Source organism: Poecilia formosa, unplaced genomic scaffold (genome assembly GCF_000485575.1).
Source record: "Poecilia formosa unplaced genomic scaffold, Poecilia_formosa-5.1.2 Scaffold241, whole genome shotgun sequence".
Taxonomy (NCBI): domain Eukaryota; kingdom Metazoa; phylum Chordata; class Actinopteri; order Cyprinodontiformes; family Poeciliidae; genus Poecilia; species Poecilia formosa.
Genome location: NW_006800180.1, coordinates 182,106 through 199,734, shown reverse-complemented (window position 1 = coordinate 199,734; position 17,629 = coordinate 182,106). Strand labels below are relative to the sequence as shown.

At 39.2% G+C, this 17,629-nt stretch overlaps 1 protein-coding gene across 3 annotated transcripts in view; it reads left to right on the top strand.

Annotated features, from left to right (window-relative positions):
* The first annotated feature begins 276 nt into the window (after window positions 1–276).
* numb (NUMB endocytic adaptor protein) overlaps window positions 277–17,629 on the top strand; it is a 57,601-nt gene continuing 40,248 nt past the window's right edge. Inside the window, exon 1 of one of the 3 annotated variants that reach the window (XM_016680420.1) lies at window positions 277–557. The gene's annotated coding sequence lies outside the window, so the exon portion shown is untranslated. Of the gene's footprint in view, window positions 564–17,629 lie in introns of all 3 variants that reach the window. The other 2 variants (XM_007569473.2, XM_007569476.2) reach the window with 2 other exon arrangements.

Sequence of the window (17,629 nt, the reverse complement as noted above, 5' to 3'; positions counted from 1 at the left end):
TTGCTGTATTATCCTTTGATTGAGACATGCTTGTCTCAAAAGCTAAATATTAGAAATGCCTTGGTTTTAAGAAAGATCATTTTAAAACTAAAGACTGAATATGTGATTGTATTTTTCGCTATACTCAACATTTTGTATTTCAGAGCCCGGTCCACACCCCAACTGAACCAAATCAGTCTCACAAACGGATGACACCGTCAGGAGAATGCATTAGTCACCTGAAGTGCCGGTGCTTCTTTCTATAAACAGTAGTTTTCCAGTGTCTCTCCATCCTCATTGCACCACCGAGAGTGTGAACCTGCCTACAGTACTATCAACTATCGATCACCTCAGAGCTGCGCGAGCGGTCCAATGAGGTCACGCAGAGGCGGTCCGTTGCTAAGGAGGAGGTTTGGTTGAGTCTCTGCGTAGCAGCCATTCAGCGGCGGTGGCTGAAGCGATTGGACTGCGAGGGCTTCTCCGAGACTTTTTGTGGAATTTGAATTATTTTGGCTCAGCACGGCTCGCAGTTCATAGGTGACGGCTTCAGGGGGACAGCTTGTGGGTCGCAGAGGTGGCATCAGGTAAGTTAAAGTAAAATACGTAGAGTCCTGCTGGGACTAGCATGCCCGGTGAAGCTTGTGTTAGCTCCCCGAGCTAAGCACCACTAGCCTCTCTGAATGCGGCACACGCAGCTACGTTACCTCCCAATTTCAAGGCATTTACTTCCCTTGCTCACTCGAGTGTTAGACAGAATGGAAAAAAAAAGAAGCTGTAAATATTTCCACCTCTCTTCAAACGTGTTGAAAATACCCAATTTCGCCTGAAAGTGACCGGTGAAGGTGGCAGGTTTTTCGGTTACTTCCATCCTCATTCTGGTAATAAGCCAACGACTCTCAAGTTACCTGAATAACTTTGAGAGGAGGAGGGCGTCTGCCAGCGTAACTAATGGATGCATCTCCGACTAAAATATGCAGTCACCCGACACATGAGCTGTCACGACTTGTTTTCACACACTGTCACACGGTTCGCTTGTGTAATGCCGTCGTCCCAAATGTTGACCGCCGTAGAAAAACACGGGATTTATGGGCTGCGAAGTTTGTAGAGACGAGGTGTTACAGTCTGGCTCCTTCGTATCGAAACATACGTTTGAAAACGACACTAGATAACCCGGCGGGCAGACAGCCTGCTTTAAGTCGTGACTCATAGTCTTAACACGCGGAATAAATATTTTTTTGTGTGAAGTGTGATAATGCGTCTGAGTATATAGTGTATGATATCTTGCTTTTGTGGGACGTCTTGCTCGTATTGTGGTTTTTTCAGAGCAAGAGGGTGAGATTTTCACTCTGCTATCGGTGATCAGATGAGCATCGGTGGTCAGGTTACTTTCTGTCGGCTCACTTGATCGAGGTAAACACAGGAAGACACCCATTCTGCTTTAAACGTCTTGTTTACTAAATGAATCCTGCTGGGGTTCTCTTAGTTTATAGTCTTTAAATGTCATGCTAGACAGTTTTTGTGGCAGTGAAAGTATTTTTATTTATTTTTTTGCTTGTAGGTCATAGAAACGCACCGATCAGATATTCTCTGGCCGATATCTGATACGATTGTGAGGGTTTAAACCGCATGTAAGGATTTCAGTTATTTTTTAAACTCTCTGGATGCAATAAAAGTTCAACTGTTTTAATAGTAGAATTTCTATAGGAAATTAAAATATAGATTTTTCAAAATTAAAAAAACAACAACAACTGAATAAAACTGTCGCATATCTTTACATATTGCAGGTAATGAATGAAGTGAATATAGGTAGGCCTGTCACCGTAACAAATTTTGCAGGACGATAAAGTGACCAGGAAATTATTGCGATAAATGATAATATTGTTGTGTTTGAGGCTGTTTTCAAGTAATATAAAGATAACGGCATAACAGTACAACAACGCATTCTGAAAGATCAATACACTTTAAATTCTAGTGAACATTTCACACTGGAACTGGAAGACATTTACACAGAAACAGTAAATCAAATGAATTATGAAGTCTCTGTAAATAAAATTGTCTTTCAAAAAAAGTTGCTAGTTGAGACTGAAGCACCAGACTGAAGAGTTTTATCATCCAGTTTTTGGCAGAAAGGGAGAGAAAGAAAAGAGAAAAATGACAAATCAAGCAAATGGAAATGATTGAGTTTGTTTCAATCTGTCATGCAATTAGAAAAAAAAATAGTATCAAATCATGTCTGACCTCTGATGGTTTAAACGGTGCATCATAAGGCTGGGCGATAAATCAGTTTCATGGATTAATTTTACTTTCTGTTTTTGAATATTTAAATTTTAGGAAAGTCAGATTTCTTTTTTCACTTATGCACTTTTTGGGTTTTAACTCTCCAAAAAACCACCATATTCCTTGAAAAGCATGTTTTCCGGCTTCTGTTTATTTTTCACAGAAGGAAATATTGAGATAACCAGCTTTTTTCCACAATAATGTCATTTGTAAAAAAAAAAAATTAAATGGGGGTTGGGCGGTGGAAAGTGAGAAGATTTTTGAAATCAAATTCAGTTTAAAAATAATTGGAGATTTTATTTTTCCTGCATCCCCCAGCAGTAAACTAGTTTATTCCTGCTGAGGCTAGGAGCTAAAGAGTGCTGGTAGTTTTCAAACATCTTGAAAGTAGCTCACGGCTTAGCTCATCCCAAAGAATGAGGGAGTCGAGCTTGGCTGCCTGCCACTAAACCCACTGTCTAAGTATGTCAGCTGTTAGAGGGAGGAGGAGAAGTCTCTCTGTCCGCGGCTTTGTTTCACTCTCTGGGAGAAACTTATTATTTTTTTATTTTATTTTATTTTGTTTTGGGCTCTGTCCTCAAAGGAGAAGCTCCGTCTTGGCAGCGAGTTACGCATGTGAACTATGAGAAGTGACGTAATACAGGTAGATAAACCGGCTGTGTCGTGATGACACAGCCGGAAGGCTTCGCTGGCTCTGTGTTCCCAGTAGCTGGCCAGATTGTCGAGCCTCTGGCTGCATGTGTCGAAATCACTGTCGGCGTCAGCTTAGCTTCAGCATTTGGCTCCGTGTTAGCTAAATTATCATAAGCAGGACACCAGAATAGTGGTTTTTCTTCAGTTCTCTCTACCTCTTTTATGCTCATCTTAACCTGATTAGAGAATGTTATTTTCCTGGTGAATTTTTGCTTCAGACAAAAATGTAAATAGTAGGAAGCTTTTTAATTGACTACATCTTTTAGGGAAAAAAAAAGTATCTGTATTCCTTTAAATTGTAATTGTCTTGTGTTACAACCAGACATGTCCCAATTAACTAATTGCATAATAAGTTAATACAAGCTCAATAATTTCCATTTGTATGAGTTATTGTTTCTTTCTCTCTACCAAAAACTGGTAGAAACTGGAGGTTTGGTCTCAAGTAGACCCTTTTATTTTGATGGTCGATTTAGTTTAAAGAGACTTCCTAATTCATTTTTTTTTATTTATTTTGGATATTTAAAATGTCTTCCAGTGTTAAGTGTTCATTAGAATTTAAAAACATGTTCTTGGCTTATTTTGCCATTACCATAAGATTGCTTAAAAATGGTCTCAAAACGGTGTTATCGTTTCTAGCCAGACCTTCTGGGACAATTTATCATCTAGTAAAATGTGTTATTGCGACAGGCAAGTTACAACTACAGACCTTATTGTATCATAGTATGATTTCTATATATGAAAAACAAACTTAACCCATATTTTCCTGAAGGACTGGTTCGTGTGATGAACTCTGTAGGACAGAGGTTCCCAAACTGTGGGGCGTGCCCCCTTGGTGGGGGGGGCCATTGCAAGGGGGGCGCGGGAAGCCTGGGAAGGATGAAAAAAAAAAACATGAACGCTGTATGCGCTGGGTTTTTACCTTTGAATTTCCAACTCTGTTATTCCTCTGTCAATTTGATACAGTAGGGGCTTCTGCATTTCCCATATTTGTGTCCTCTGACACTTTTATCAGCAGTTAAAACTGTTTAATCAGTTGTTAACATGTCGTAACCTGTTTTTCCGAGCCGCCTTTAAACGCAACATGAGCGCTACGACGCTCGCGCTGGGTTTACACCTGTGCGGCAGTGAAGGAGACCTGCTGCTGCTGTGCAGAGCTACGCAGGTGTGTTAGAATCATGACAGCAAACCAGCAAAACGCAAAGAACTTTTCACAGCTTTCCCCCAAACTAACCAACTGAGTTGAGTAAAACTGTTGGATACAGGTAATGTTAGCTAAAAGATGACTAGCTAATATCAATACAGCACCTTAAGCTTGTTAACAACTAGCTTGTAGGCTACAAGTGTTGTTGTTTCACCCCCGCCCCGTTCGTCTGGAGCGCGGGCTGAGTATAACAGGGAGTTTCTAAGAATCCGCCCCCCACCCTCTTCGTTGACACATCGTTCAACCAGACAGCTATTTGTAAGCCATAGGGGGGCCCAGAAATAGTTTGGAAACTACTTGGGGGGGCCCAGGAGAAAAAGTTTGGGAACCACTGCTGTAGGATATTGCCATCTTTACTTTTTATGAATAGTCAGACATGACTTCTTTTTGTGAGTTTGACAGAAATAGTTCTGATTCCCATCATCACGATGTCTGCCAGAGTGTTATGATTTAGATTTCAGACAAAAGTGGAAGTTGCATGTATTTTGCATGCACAGGACCTGCAACATTCCAGTCTACCAATTATTGGTTCTTTTAATCTCAGTAGTCCTTTGCAGCTTCAATATATTGTATAGCTGAAATTTAAACTAAACTCAGAATAGACACATGTGGACTCAGTTGACAAAAAGTTGAAGTGGCTGCATACAAAAACTGTATTTTGTTCCATTTCATAATTATGCATTATTTATATGCATATATAGTACACATATTTGAAGGGTGTGGATATTTTTGCAGGGCACTTTTGCATGTTATGTTAACATGAGTAGTAATTTATCAAATGATACTACTGCTGAAAAGTTTAAAATTATGTTAATACTTTTATCCACTCCTTGTGTATTATGTAAAGCCACTTTTTCAAGCTTTATCATGTTGTAATGTTATTCACTCATCAAAAACTAATCCAGGGTGTTGCTTTGATTTACTCCCTCACTCAACTCCTTCAGACTAGCCTGTAGCAATTAGCAAACACCTGGTGGAGCTGTGCTGAGTTCATTATAGGAGCTTCTTCTCAGTGAAATACTGGAAAAACATTGTTAAAGGGTTTATAGAGGAGCCATATTTTAATGACTTCCTGAAGGTGGAGTTACTGAAAGAGCAGGAGGTTCTTAAAGAGACAAAGGTCCAATTTCAAGATGTTAAATTACAAAGTCAAGTTTCTTTCATGCTTAATATACATAGCGTTCTAACAACAACTAAAAGTATCGTAGCTATTTGATAGTGCCATTTTATAGCACAATGTGTCTGGAAAATATATAATAATGCCCCTTTAAATATGTAAATATACTTCACTGCTCTTCTTTTGCTGCTTTTATTTATTTTTATTTGTACATAACTTTTTTAAAATTGTGCCACGTTCAATAAACTCAAACTTTTTAGTCCTAAACTTTACATTTTATTTTAAGTAGGTCTAAAACAAAGCATAACTTTCAATTATTTAAGCAAATAAAAGATTGCAAGAACAACTTATAAAATCTATGGCATTTAGAAAAACTAAAAAAAAAAAAAAAAAAAATTCCTACTTCCTCCAAAAGCCCAACTAGCGCTTTAAAATCTCTGCATCCCCTACAAAGCCTCCATCCTGTCCACACATGCGCGGCGTGCGCTGCTCCTTGGTCTCAGCGGGCCTGGGACCATGTCCAGCAGAGACACTTTCTGGCAAGTTTATACCAGAGGGCAGCTTTCAGAGCCGTGATCTCAAATGTTCAGCTGACCCCATTTCAAAAGACGTGTCTGAAAATAGGTTCTGGAGCAGCTTTACTGTGTTTTGGTGATGAGTACCGTTGTGTCCCATCACAGATCAAAGTCATTACTCCTTTTTGTTTATTTACCTCCCTGCCCCCCCACAAAATCAATCTCCATAAAGTAGATCTATTTTTCAGGCGAACTGCAAATAAATCTAAATAAGCGTGAGTTATGATTGCCTTGGATGATTTTCAGCATTAGGACTGGTAAAGGGAGATGTCGTAAAACAGAAGCTAAATGATGGGTTTTCTCTTTACAACGTTATTATTACTGTCAACCATAGAGATTATGAGAAGGTAGTTCAGTACACCAATGGTTATGTCATATATCATGTGTGGTAATACTTTGAACTGCATCAATGGCCAAAGGTAGCTAACTGTACCTTTTTTTTCTCCCCCTCTCTCCTGTTAAATAACTTTCAGATCTTTATCTTAATTGCACAATCACATACAAGTATTAAATCTATGCAATAATTTTCATGTTAATCAGACATGGTACAACTTCAGCTGCCTGATTGTTTTACTCCTATGATTGCAGTTTCTTTGAGTGTGCCGTTTGGGAGAATAATTTTAGCTTTTAATTGGCACCAAAGGGGCTGTATCTTCTCCTCTTGTCCTGCCTGTATCATCTCTGTATTAGCTAGAGCGAGCTGGAGGTTGGGGGGGGGGGCGGTTATCACTTTATGCGAGGAGTTGCCTTTCAGGTTTGTGCCAGTGCGACTCCTCCCTGGTTACACTGTAAGGCTCAGGGACTCCTTTTGTCTTTGAAGGCCCCTATATAATGTGATACCCGAGCCTCCCGGACTGGAACAGCTCATGCTTTATTCAGCTTTCTGATCTCTGCCTTAATTATGGCCGACCCAGGATGAAATGACCAGTGGTTGGTTCTCCTAGGGTGGGAACTTTGTGCCCAGCTTCCAGTTGGAGTTGGGACCGTAGATGTTTCTTTTAAAGTTGCGTCTCAGGTGGCCGCTCACTGCACTCGGACATCTGTGTGAATGTGAAACAACTCTTCTGTGACAAAAATATAACTAAAAATGAAGACTTTTGCTGTGCCAAACGTTTCCACACATTCAAATTGATCTATATATTCTGTAGATTTTGTTTAAACTCAGAAAAAAATACACACAGCTGGGATTTATTCACTAGTTAGGTGGCTGCAGAAGATAATTGGTTGCGCTAAGGGTGGTATGGACTTAACGTTTTGTCACAATATTTTGTGGTAATATTGTAATAAAGATAAAAGTGGCTGAGAAATATTTATTACTACTTTTTAAGGTAACTGTATGGCTGCATAACGCAGCAAAAGTAGCAGGACACAATGCTGCTTTTGAAAAACATACACATTTATAATATGCTTCTTTAGGACACCAGTCGCATAAAGAAGAGTGATTTTTATTACAAAACTGCTTGCATGAACTGCATTTAATCATACTTTCAGATGTATTGATATTTATTGATAATGTCTTTGAGCAGATAGTGAAGGAAATAGTAAAACTAAACTAACAATAAATCAAAATTCTTATAAGAAATTTATCATCATAAATGATAAACGGTAGGAAAAATGCCCACTCCTAGGTTGCACTGGATTTTTTTTTTTCCTGGGATCTAAGAGTAAAAGGGGCTGAATACAAGGACATTCCACACTTTTAAGCTTTGTACTTGCAAAAAAAACAACCAAAAAACATATCATTTAGGGGTGGTCATTTATTGTATTGTTTATCATTTATTGTGATCAATTTCTCATAAGAATTTAGATTTATTGTTGTCGAAGTAAAATTCTTTTAATGATGTTTAAATGAAAGCATCAATGAATACCAATAAATTTGAAAATGCCGTTTAGTGATACAAATCACACTTCTTAGTGTGTCTGATGTCCTAAAGAAGCGTGTGACAAATATGAATGTTTTTCAAGAGCAGTATTTGTAGGACTATAATTGCTGTGACTCACAGGCATACAGTTTCCTGAACTTACTTTTATTATCACAAAATAATGTGATCTTACATTATTATACCATTATGATTATATTACTTGAAAATGGTCTCAAAATAACAATATTATTGTTTATCGCAATAACTTCTGGGACAATTTTATTGTCTAGTAAAATGTGTTGCCGTGATAGGCCTACCCTGACCAGTAACGGAGAACATAGCCGGTAGAGTACACAAACATACTTTTCAGTATGCTTACATTAATGTATTTGAAATTATATTTTGTAGATCTCTTATAACATCTGATTTGTGATTTGAGTTACAGAAAACACACCTTTGTAGACATTGAGAAGATGCACCTGTGCTTGTACATAATGAACAAGAAGGTGTCATTTACGGCCAATTTAAATAAGGAAACTTCTGCATTCTGCTGTTTAAATTTTTTTCACTTAGTGTTGGCAGTAGTGAGGTGGGTGTAATTGCTTGCTGTGAAACTAATTGTCACGCACAGACATGTTTTGACAGAATCTCTGTCCAGAGCACGAGTGGCAGCAGTACCGTTCCCCAACACAGTGTGTGCGTCTGCCCTCCTGCTACTTCCTGTTCAGCTACGTGTGATGTGTAGTATCTTGAGGCCACCTGCTGTCGTCATGCTAGACAAATGTCATGGTTACCTTGGCTCCAGTTTCCACCACAGAGGAGTCTAGACGGTTTAGAGATGAACAACAACCAAAAAAAAACAAAAACGTAAGGAACAAGTGACACATCAGCATGTTCAGTTCAGTGTCCAAAATTGAAGTAAAAAGACATGATGGTGACTTAAAGGTAATTACAGTAATAACAAAGTCATGATGTTTTATTGATTTGTGGTGCAGTTACAAACACGCTTTTTGATGTGTAATAAATTCACAATTTTATAAATTTAATCTTTGATCTCAATATGTTTTTTGAGGTGGAGTCCCAATGCGTTTTATGTGGATTTCATTTGATAGACCTCTGTTGAGTTGTGCATAATTCAGAAGTGTGAGGGGAAAAATTTTGTTGCAAACATGAGGAAGAAGATAATCTTGTATGTGACAAACACATCACATGCAAACGCATGCAAAATACTGTGTGAGGCCGAACAGATCATGCTCACAGTGGGACATGGTGGCATCATGTTTGGGAACAGGGAGGCTGGTCAATGTTAGTGGGAAGATTCATGGAGCTGAATAAGGGAGAAAATGTGCAGAGCCTCATGCTGGAAATTTAAGTGAGAATCTGTAGCAAGAAAACAGTTCAAATGCACCTCATCCACTCCTGCTGTGGTTGTGCTTTTCTGTGTTGGATTATTACACCAGCCCTGCTGATTCTGCTTTAATCAAATTTTGACTAGAAAGTCTGGTTCTAATGCCAAAAACCGCTCAATTTCTCAATTGTGGTGTTCCCATTAAATAAGAAATCCAATTAAAGTCACACTTGAATAATTTTGTTCATGTGGTAAGCCATTGAAAAACATGCCGCGCCGACATCCTTCTACCACTTCCTGTTGTCCTCTTTGTCTTTTCCACCAGTAGTACCATCCAGGTTGTTGATCACGACTCGTGTGATGCGAAAAAAAGTATTTCCATTGTAGTTTTGCAAAATACACAAATTTTAATACAGCCAAAAAAAGCACTTTTCATCAAAATGTTTTTTTTTTTTTTTAAATTGGCTTGTTTCTATTAAGTGAATTTATTTTCGTAATTTCAGTTATGAACAATTTTATTATTAATGGAGAACCTTGGTAAAGCTTTTTATGTGGACCCAAAAAAAAAAAACCCCAACGTGTATGTGAATGCCTAGTGGACCGGAGACCGCTCCAAAAGCTGGAATCGGGTTATGGCGCAGGGCATTCTGGGTAAATGCAATTAAAACAAATACATCAGTTCAGCACTAGTGGGAGGAATGGCTCGTGGTCATTTACCAACAACAAAAGAGAAATCCTACAACCACTAAAACCTGACCCTACTCGATTTTTATTTATGTTTCGTGAAGTAGGAAGTTGCTCTCATGTTTTCTGAAGTAGGAAGTTGTTTTTATGTCGTTTCCTTCAGTAGTTCTTGGAGCAGCGCCACCTCAGACGAGGAGGGGAACAGGGGTTTCGATTAATTTAGTTTGTTTGACCAGGCCAACCAAGTCTACGGGATTATCAGATGTGAAAACACTCTAAATATCAACAATAAACTCTCAGGGTTTTGGTTGTAATGTAGCAAAGTGTTGGGGTGACTGATTTCTGTAGATATAGGTGAGAGGAATATGAACAAACATTTACAAGTACATATTTTTCTTACTGTTCTTGGTGTCGCATCAGGTTTATTGTCAGCGTCCAGGAAGAAGATCACTGTTCCAGCAGCCCCTCACGTTGTGAGTTTCAAACAGAATTAATTTTCTGCTGCACATTTGTATCTCTACAGACTCCTCTGCCTTTTAAAAATGGATTCTTTATCCCACTTGTGGTTTCCAGGGAAGCTCCTTCTCGCTCTCGTGGGCCAACGTTTACCGGTGCTTGTTGCGTAACCGACACGAGTCTGATTCACATTCCTTTGGCTGCTGTTTATCTGTTAGATAACCGGGTCATGAGTAGGCAAGAAGACCCAACGACGAGAATACCGAAGGTCTTAATGAAGGTCATTTTCCAACTGCGACGGTAGATTTGTGGCGGTGAGATGGAGAATCCTGGGTTGCGGCGGAGGGAGTACCTGCATCCAGCGCTGAAGCTTTGCCCAATCGATGATGAAAGTTCCCCTCTGCCAGAAAGAGTCAATTATTAATGAGTTAAATATCATGTTCTGCCTTGAGTAAGAGGGGCATTTTTTTTGTTTATGAATCACTGCTGCTCCTTTTGCATTTGGACAAATGCCAAGATGAAAGTAGATGAAACGGGGTATGTCTGCTTCAGTCTAGATTCCTCTCTGAACATAAAGCAGAAAAAGTGAGTTTGGCTTTTTATTTCATCAGATATTATTATTATTATTATTATTATTATTATTATTTTTATTTCATCGGATATCGGGGGGAAAAAAAAGTTTTCCGTTTGCATTAATAAGGAAGTAGTTTAGGCGTTTGGTGACAGGTGTCTGCTTGTGTTGTTACAATGCAAGACATGTCAAGCAGCAAGTTCACACACGGCACAGCCTTGCACCGTTCCTCAACAGCGAGTGGCCTGCAGAGAGGGGACGTCTGGCTCAAGAGACGGCCACTGTGCTGAGTCGACAGGAGGGGGACAATGCTGGCTTGTCGGCTCGGCCGCCTTTGTGCCGCGTTTCAGACAGGCCCACCATCGGCTTTTGGCTCCGCCGACATGTTGACTAGGCCCTCGCCTGGTGGTTGCTGACCCATTGTGCCCGCGGTGCCTGCAGCTCGTCAGGGCTCCGAAGGCCACCGATTATCCCGCAGTAATTGGTGCCTGGGCCTCGACTGATCAAAGGTGTCCAGCTGATTGTGGGGCCCTGGTAATTTTCCATTCTCTGATGCTCTGCAGTCGTTGCCTATTTGCCTGTTCATCTGACCCACTTACTTGCCTGGTTGCTTGTACTGTATCTGGACAAAGAGGGTTGATGCTTGCCAGGATAATTATGCCTCTTTTTATTTTTTTAACTTAAGAAAAACTGTTATTAGCCAGCAAAAAGACACATGGAGTTTAAAAACAGTAAAAATGTCAAGTCTTGTTTCAGTTAGGCTTAAGCACTGGAGCTTTGCAGAGAGCCCAGCAGCCATGTGACTTGGCAAAGTTTTTATTCAACTTGTACACCTCAGTCATGTGCTTTTCAGGCTTTTTTATTAGTCAGGACTCTGCTCTTTGTCTGCTTTAACTTTATTAGTTTATCTCTGCTTCTCTTTATGAAGGTATGTAACATCCCTTCAAACTTAAGCTTAGATAACCTACTAATGGATCAGATATATACAGGGGCTGTTTCAATCTCTTGGACCTTAAAGCTCTGATCTGCTATTTTTTGGTCAATTTCTTTGGGAGCACTTTTAAGAACAAGTATATCTTCTTACATATTTTGGCATGAATGTAAAATTTTAACAATATTTAAAAAAGTTAAAACAATGATGTTTCAGAAAAATGGCCCTAAGTTTCTAAGTTGCTTTTTTTTTTCCCTGCATCAACTAAAAAAAATACAAAAACAAAAAAACCATTAGGTTATGAAACGGCAAATAAAACGTAACAAAAGAAAATGTATTTTATCTAAATTGTTTATGGGATAACAAATAATTTATGGAAGAGAGCAGTTGATATTACGCAGCTCTGCACTTAACCAGAACTTTAGTATGTTAAAACAAAACATTTTAAATTGTTTTTAGCATCTCACATTAGCATTTAGCATGGTTAGCATAATTAAATCAGCAAGCATTTCTATTTGTAGCCATCACTCATTTGTAGATTTAGTAGGTTATACTTTTCTTATAAAAGACATTTTTTTAACCTTGTCATCTCAGCTGTAACATGTTTAGCTTTATTTGAATCCTTGATGCATTGCAGCAGCCAACACACGTCACTAGAAACCAGTTTCTAAAAGCTGCTGTCTTGCTCAATTCATTTCAGAACGGCGTACTAACACTGAAACTAGCTGAGTCTTACTCACCGAGTTAACAGCAGCCACATCAAAGGGACCTGTTGTCAGTGCAACCTAGACATGGTGCATTCACTGTCGGGGGGAGAAAACGGGGGATATTGTTATTTATCACCAATCAGGAACTGATTAGAGTAAAATTGGCCGATTCTGGTTACTGGCCAATTGCATTATTTTGAGGAAGTGTCCAACAGTTCTTAGGAAAAACTACTGGATCAGCTGTAAGTAAAGTGAACAAGCCTGCCAAGTTGGATATATTAGCCTAATAACGGCTAAGAATGACTTAACTGAGCCTTCTAATGTTTCATTCTGACTTGTATTGCTGCAGGTATGTGCAGGCCAAATACTGATCATTAAATGCATCAGTGTTTAAGTCTAGGGTAGCATCAACACACTGCATATATAATGATGTATTTTGTCTCTGAGTTAAATACAAATCAAATCAAACTGCACAGTTTTAGAATAAAATGCAGTCTAGTGTTTGTTGGAGTAAAAGACTAAATTTGGAAAGTGTCTTTTACAGTTCAAAACCAGATATTTTCATACACGTGACACACTGTCTGAAGTTAAATCAGACTAAACTTCTCTGTTTTTCAGGTCACTTAGAAATAATTTTGAGAATTCTGTTTGCTAAAAGCCAGAAAACTTGGCGAGAATATTTGTTAGAAATTCTTTTTTGTAACTTTCATTGTGTTTTAAGGATTTAATTGGAGCAGGAACATCATTGACCTTGACACAATTTGTGATTTGAAACTGTCTTTTTAAGTTAATTCGTATTGTTTTTAGTTCCACAGTGTGGTTTGAAAACATACTTGGAAAATGCTTGAAATGTGTTTGAATTTTGCTGTGGGAAAAGTGTGCGGACCCTGCTAAGTTAGGCTCATCACCATCAGTTTCTGAAGGCGTACTCTTTGCTTCACACTTGCTTTAGCTTTACCGAGAAATCTGCTGGGTAAATAACTTGACAGTTTTGCTCAGTCTACTGCGTATCTTGGTATTCAGGAGCCATTTATTTACAAATATCCCAGCCAGAGCACAGACAGAGCTAGACTCAGGTATGTGCAAAGAATCCCTGATGTGTGCAGCTCAACAGCTGCACACAGATTTTACATTCGACCCTTTTCAGTTGGCTTCTTGACATCAATGTAACCTGCTTTTTATTGTGGGGATTCCTGCTGCTTCTGTGGCCATCTATTCCTTCCTTCTTTTCAGTGGACCATGTCAGGCAGCTTATACAGGTGATAAAAGGTTACTGTGTGGTTTTAATTTTACTTTCTCAGCCAGATTAGAGGGCAGGTGCAGGGAGGAGAAAGGTATTTGGCCTTGACGCGTGTACTTGGAGCACGGATGAGTTTCTGTGAGTCGTAGTTTTGTCGGACAGCCAATGTGGCAACTGCATGTCTGTTCGCTCAGCAGGAAGTTCCTGTTCCACTCCGTACTCTCGTCACTCATGCTGCTAGACTAAATCTGCCACTGATACACAAACACACACATGCACACACACACAAGGTGAGTGCCACCAACCCGTGGTACGGTGTTGCTTTTAGACAAAAAGCTTCATCGCTATTGGCATTTATCCTTTTCCTTCCCCCAATTTTGTAGTTGTAATATGTTTTTATACAATAATACAGCACTTTACTTAAGCGTGAATATTTGTGTTTTTATTCATTTCAGACACCGTTTAAAGCATGGTTAGGTTCTGCAGCAATACCCCGAGCTTTGAACATCTCACTTTGCTTTTTGGCAAAACTGTGTGGCAGAAAAACTAACACTAACACCGTCCTCACAGTGAAAAATGATAGTGGCAGAAGCATAGTGTGGGTATAGTACAGCTCGTCATGTTTAATGAGAAGGTGGATTGAGCTAAATGCTGGATGAGAGCATCTTACTTGAAACTAGAGATATGCCTAATGTAATATGTCGTATTTTCTGGACTATAATCTCAAGTTTTTTCATAGTTTGGCAGGTCCAGTGTGACGTGTGTGTGTGTGTACACACACACACACACACACACACATATATATATATATACACACACACACACATATATATGTGTGTGTGTGTATTTATTTCTTCTCTTCATGACACATTTTTTGACTGATGCGTTAAATGTTAATTCATACTGACCGACATGGATTAAATATTTACCGTCTCAAGCCACGAGGAAAGCTAACCCGCTGAAGGAAGATGGAATATGGCCAGAGCTGGAGGAATGACTCCACAGTTGGGTGCTTAAATATCGCTGTCAGGCTTTTGAACAGTGCAGTTACGTCTCTTATTCCTGGTACTTACCAAGGAGGTGAATATATGTCTTTGCAGGTGGGCATTCTTGGTGCCGCCTCTTTATCGTCCTGGACTTACTGCAGGCGTCTCCGCTTCACTGCACACTTCATTGGCTATGGTAGAAAAATTTGATGAAGTAGCACAGATTGTCAGAACACCAGGGGAGCAAAAGCATTCCTGACCAAGCTGATAAAGCTCGGACATCGGAGTGTCAGAAACCGCCAGCAGACTTTCAAGCCAGCAACTGAAACACAGCGTGTCACCGGAGCCTTCCATCAACATGGACGAGATCAACCTCACGTTTGACAATTTCTAAATTAAAGTTGAGTCATTCTCCGGAGCAACTTATAGTCCATAAAATACAGTAATTAAGTGTTAAAAAGCAATGATTGAGAATAAACCAGGACTCACATTTTCCTTCTGCTTTCTAGATTCACTGACTATCAAATTCTTTTAACTCTATCATCTCTGTTGATTCCCTTTCTTCTTTCATGCTTCACTTTGTGTGCGTTTGTGTCTTTGTCCTCCTCTGCATCTGTGTGTGTACAAATTTATCTGAATCTCATTCCAACATTAGGATGTTTATCTGATTTATCAAAACGAGTCAAAATGCATGGGGGGAAAAAAGGTTCCCAGCAGAGTTTTGAAGGATTCATCCCCCCACCCCTCCCCCTAGCAATCTCTAGATGGTGATGGGGAAGTCACTGAAGAGTGACAGGCCTTTATCACAATGTGAAGACCATTAACCTGCACACTGACACCATTCTTCACTGCGACGCTTCTAGTGCCTGACATATGCTCAGCCAGCCAGCTCAAATTATCTTTCTTGACACACAAATTAACACATGGAAACGAATCCAGAATGCAAATGTTTCTCAATCAATAATAAAAAAAAGACTATTGACCTGTTCTTTTTTTCTTTCTTTTCCCCCCTCTGCTTTGCAAACGCGATGTAAATTATTATAATGAAATAAATTATGCTGCCTGGTCAGAGGAACCACATAAACGCTATATTTTTAATAGCTTTCATAGAAGTCACAGCCACGGCAATTATGCTTTTGAGTTGAAACCGTATCAGGCAGGATCAACCAGTCATATCTGTGCAGTGAAATTCCCCTTGGTTTGGTCCAGGACATCATTTGGGGAATGCATTAATTTGTCTCCAATCACTGAATCATTTCTTTTTCTTTGTAGTTTTGCTTTGATGCCCAAATGAACGCGTCTTTATGGTTTATGATCACATAAATGTTCTTATTTACTGATCATTTATCTGCAGTCGATGGGCAATTCATTTCACTTTAAACAATAGGGCTAACCTCTCCTTACCCTCTCTAGGAAGTGCATTTAAATGCACTTTCAGTAGATACATTTTCACAGGAAATTATTTTGAAAATAAATCTACTTAGAGCTTAGTTTCAACTCAATTCAAACTGTTTTATTTTGGCTGAGGAATCTGTGTTATTCATTATAGTACCTTATTTTATCTTTACCTCCACTAACTGTTTTTCTGTAGCTTTGATGAGTTGTTTGACAATCTGGATGCTCGTTATGTGACCATTATATTCAGATGCAGGGGGTTTATAGTTGCCTGACTGTCAGCGGTAATGAGTAATGTTTCAAACAAACTTGTCTCTGCAGTTTCACCCACCCAGTAGGCTTTAAATCAGAAACGACGGGGCTGCTGTCGGTGGGTGGAAGGTAACCGTCAGAGCTTTGATGAAGGATCGCTAAAGCGCAACGCAACATCTGTGTAAAATTTACCACAAATTGCTTTAATCGTGTTGTGTTATCGCTGATCATCCTGTGCAGTTTATGTTTTTTTGTGAATTAGTGGCTTGGCAGGAGTGTACTTGGTTGTCATGATTAAGGAGGCCTTTCAGTGTCAAAGTTAGACATTTTGGGATGGAACATTTGTGTATTTCATGAAGTTTGTAGGAACATGACTTCATTGTTGTAAAATTCAAATGTTGTAATTTTCCTCTTTTACCTAGAAGTTGTTTGTAATGCATAATAAGTCAACTACTTCAAAAAGTCAATCTCTATAGTATATTTTTCTCCTTCGGTGATATTTTTTCCACCTGCTCAATGCTTTCCGAGTCGATGAGATGGGTAGGTTATAGCGAACATGAGCCTATAAGCAAAACAGTCCTTAAGGGTGACTAGCGCAGCCCACAAAACTTGGTTTGAGGCAAACTACCTCAAAGTTTTCATGTGCCGTTGTACTCGGGTTATTTGCTGAAACAAACATGATTGACTCGCAGTTTACTGTGTACTGTGTCAGCTGGAGCTAACATTATTAGCAGCAGCTAACGCAAAACCAAATGGAAAAACTTACATTTGTAAAATGTAAGTTCACTGCTTGTAACTGCTTTTGCTTTGTTGTTTTTACAACAGAATTAAATATTTCTCAAATAAAAGCTTTTGTTACAGGTAATTGTGGATTCTTTTAACACCTCACTACTATTAAAAAATGGCTAACTTTGCGTGTTTCTACAGTAATAACTTCCACATGAAAGAGTGTCATCAACAACGAGCTAGCACTTAGACATAGTGCATTCACAGGTCAGGAAAGATTGTCAGTAACTTGAGTTGTTGCAGTTCAAAGCCGTAGGAAGTAGATTCATGCTATTAAATGCGAGCAAAAATGTAGGGGCAATATCTAACCACATAATATGACAAAAGAAAGTAATGAAATAACGTCACATTAACTTGTTTGTAAGGGAAGGCTTGGCATTATGGAGTTGATATAGAGTAAGTATGTTTGTGTTAAATTGCTCACTGTATTTGAGCATGGCAGCAGTTTGGCTTGTCAGGGAATGTTGACATTTGTGACTTTGACCAAAGTTCTGATAATACTGGAGTCCCCGCCTCCTCACGTGCGGTGTCGGCTTGCATCAGCTGTTTTGACCCAGATGGGGTATTTT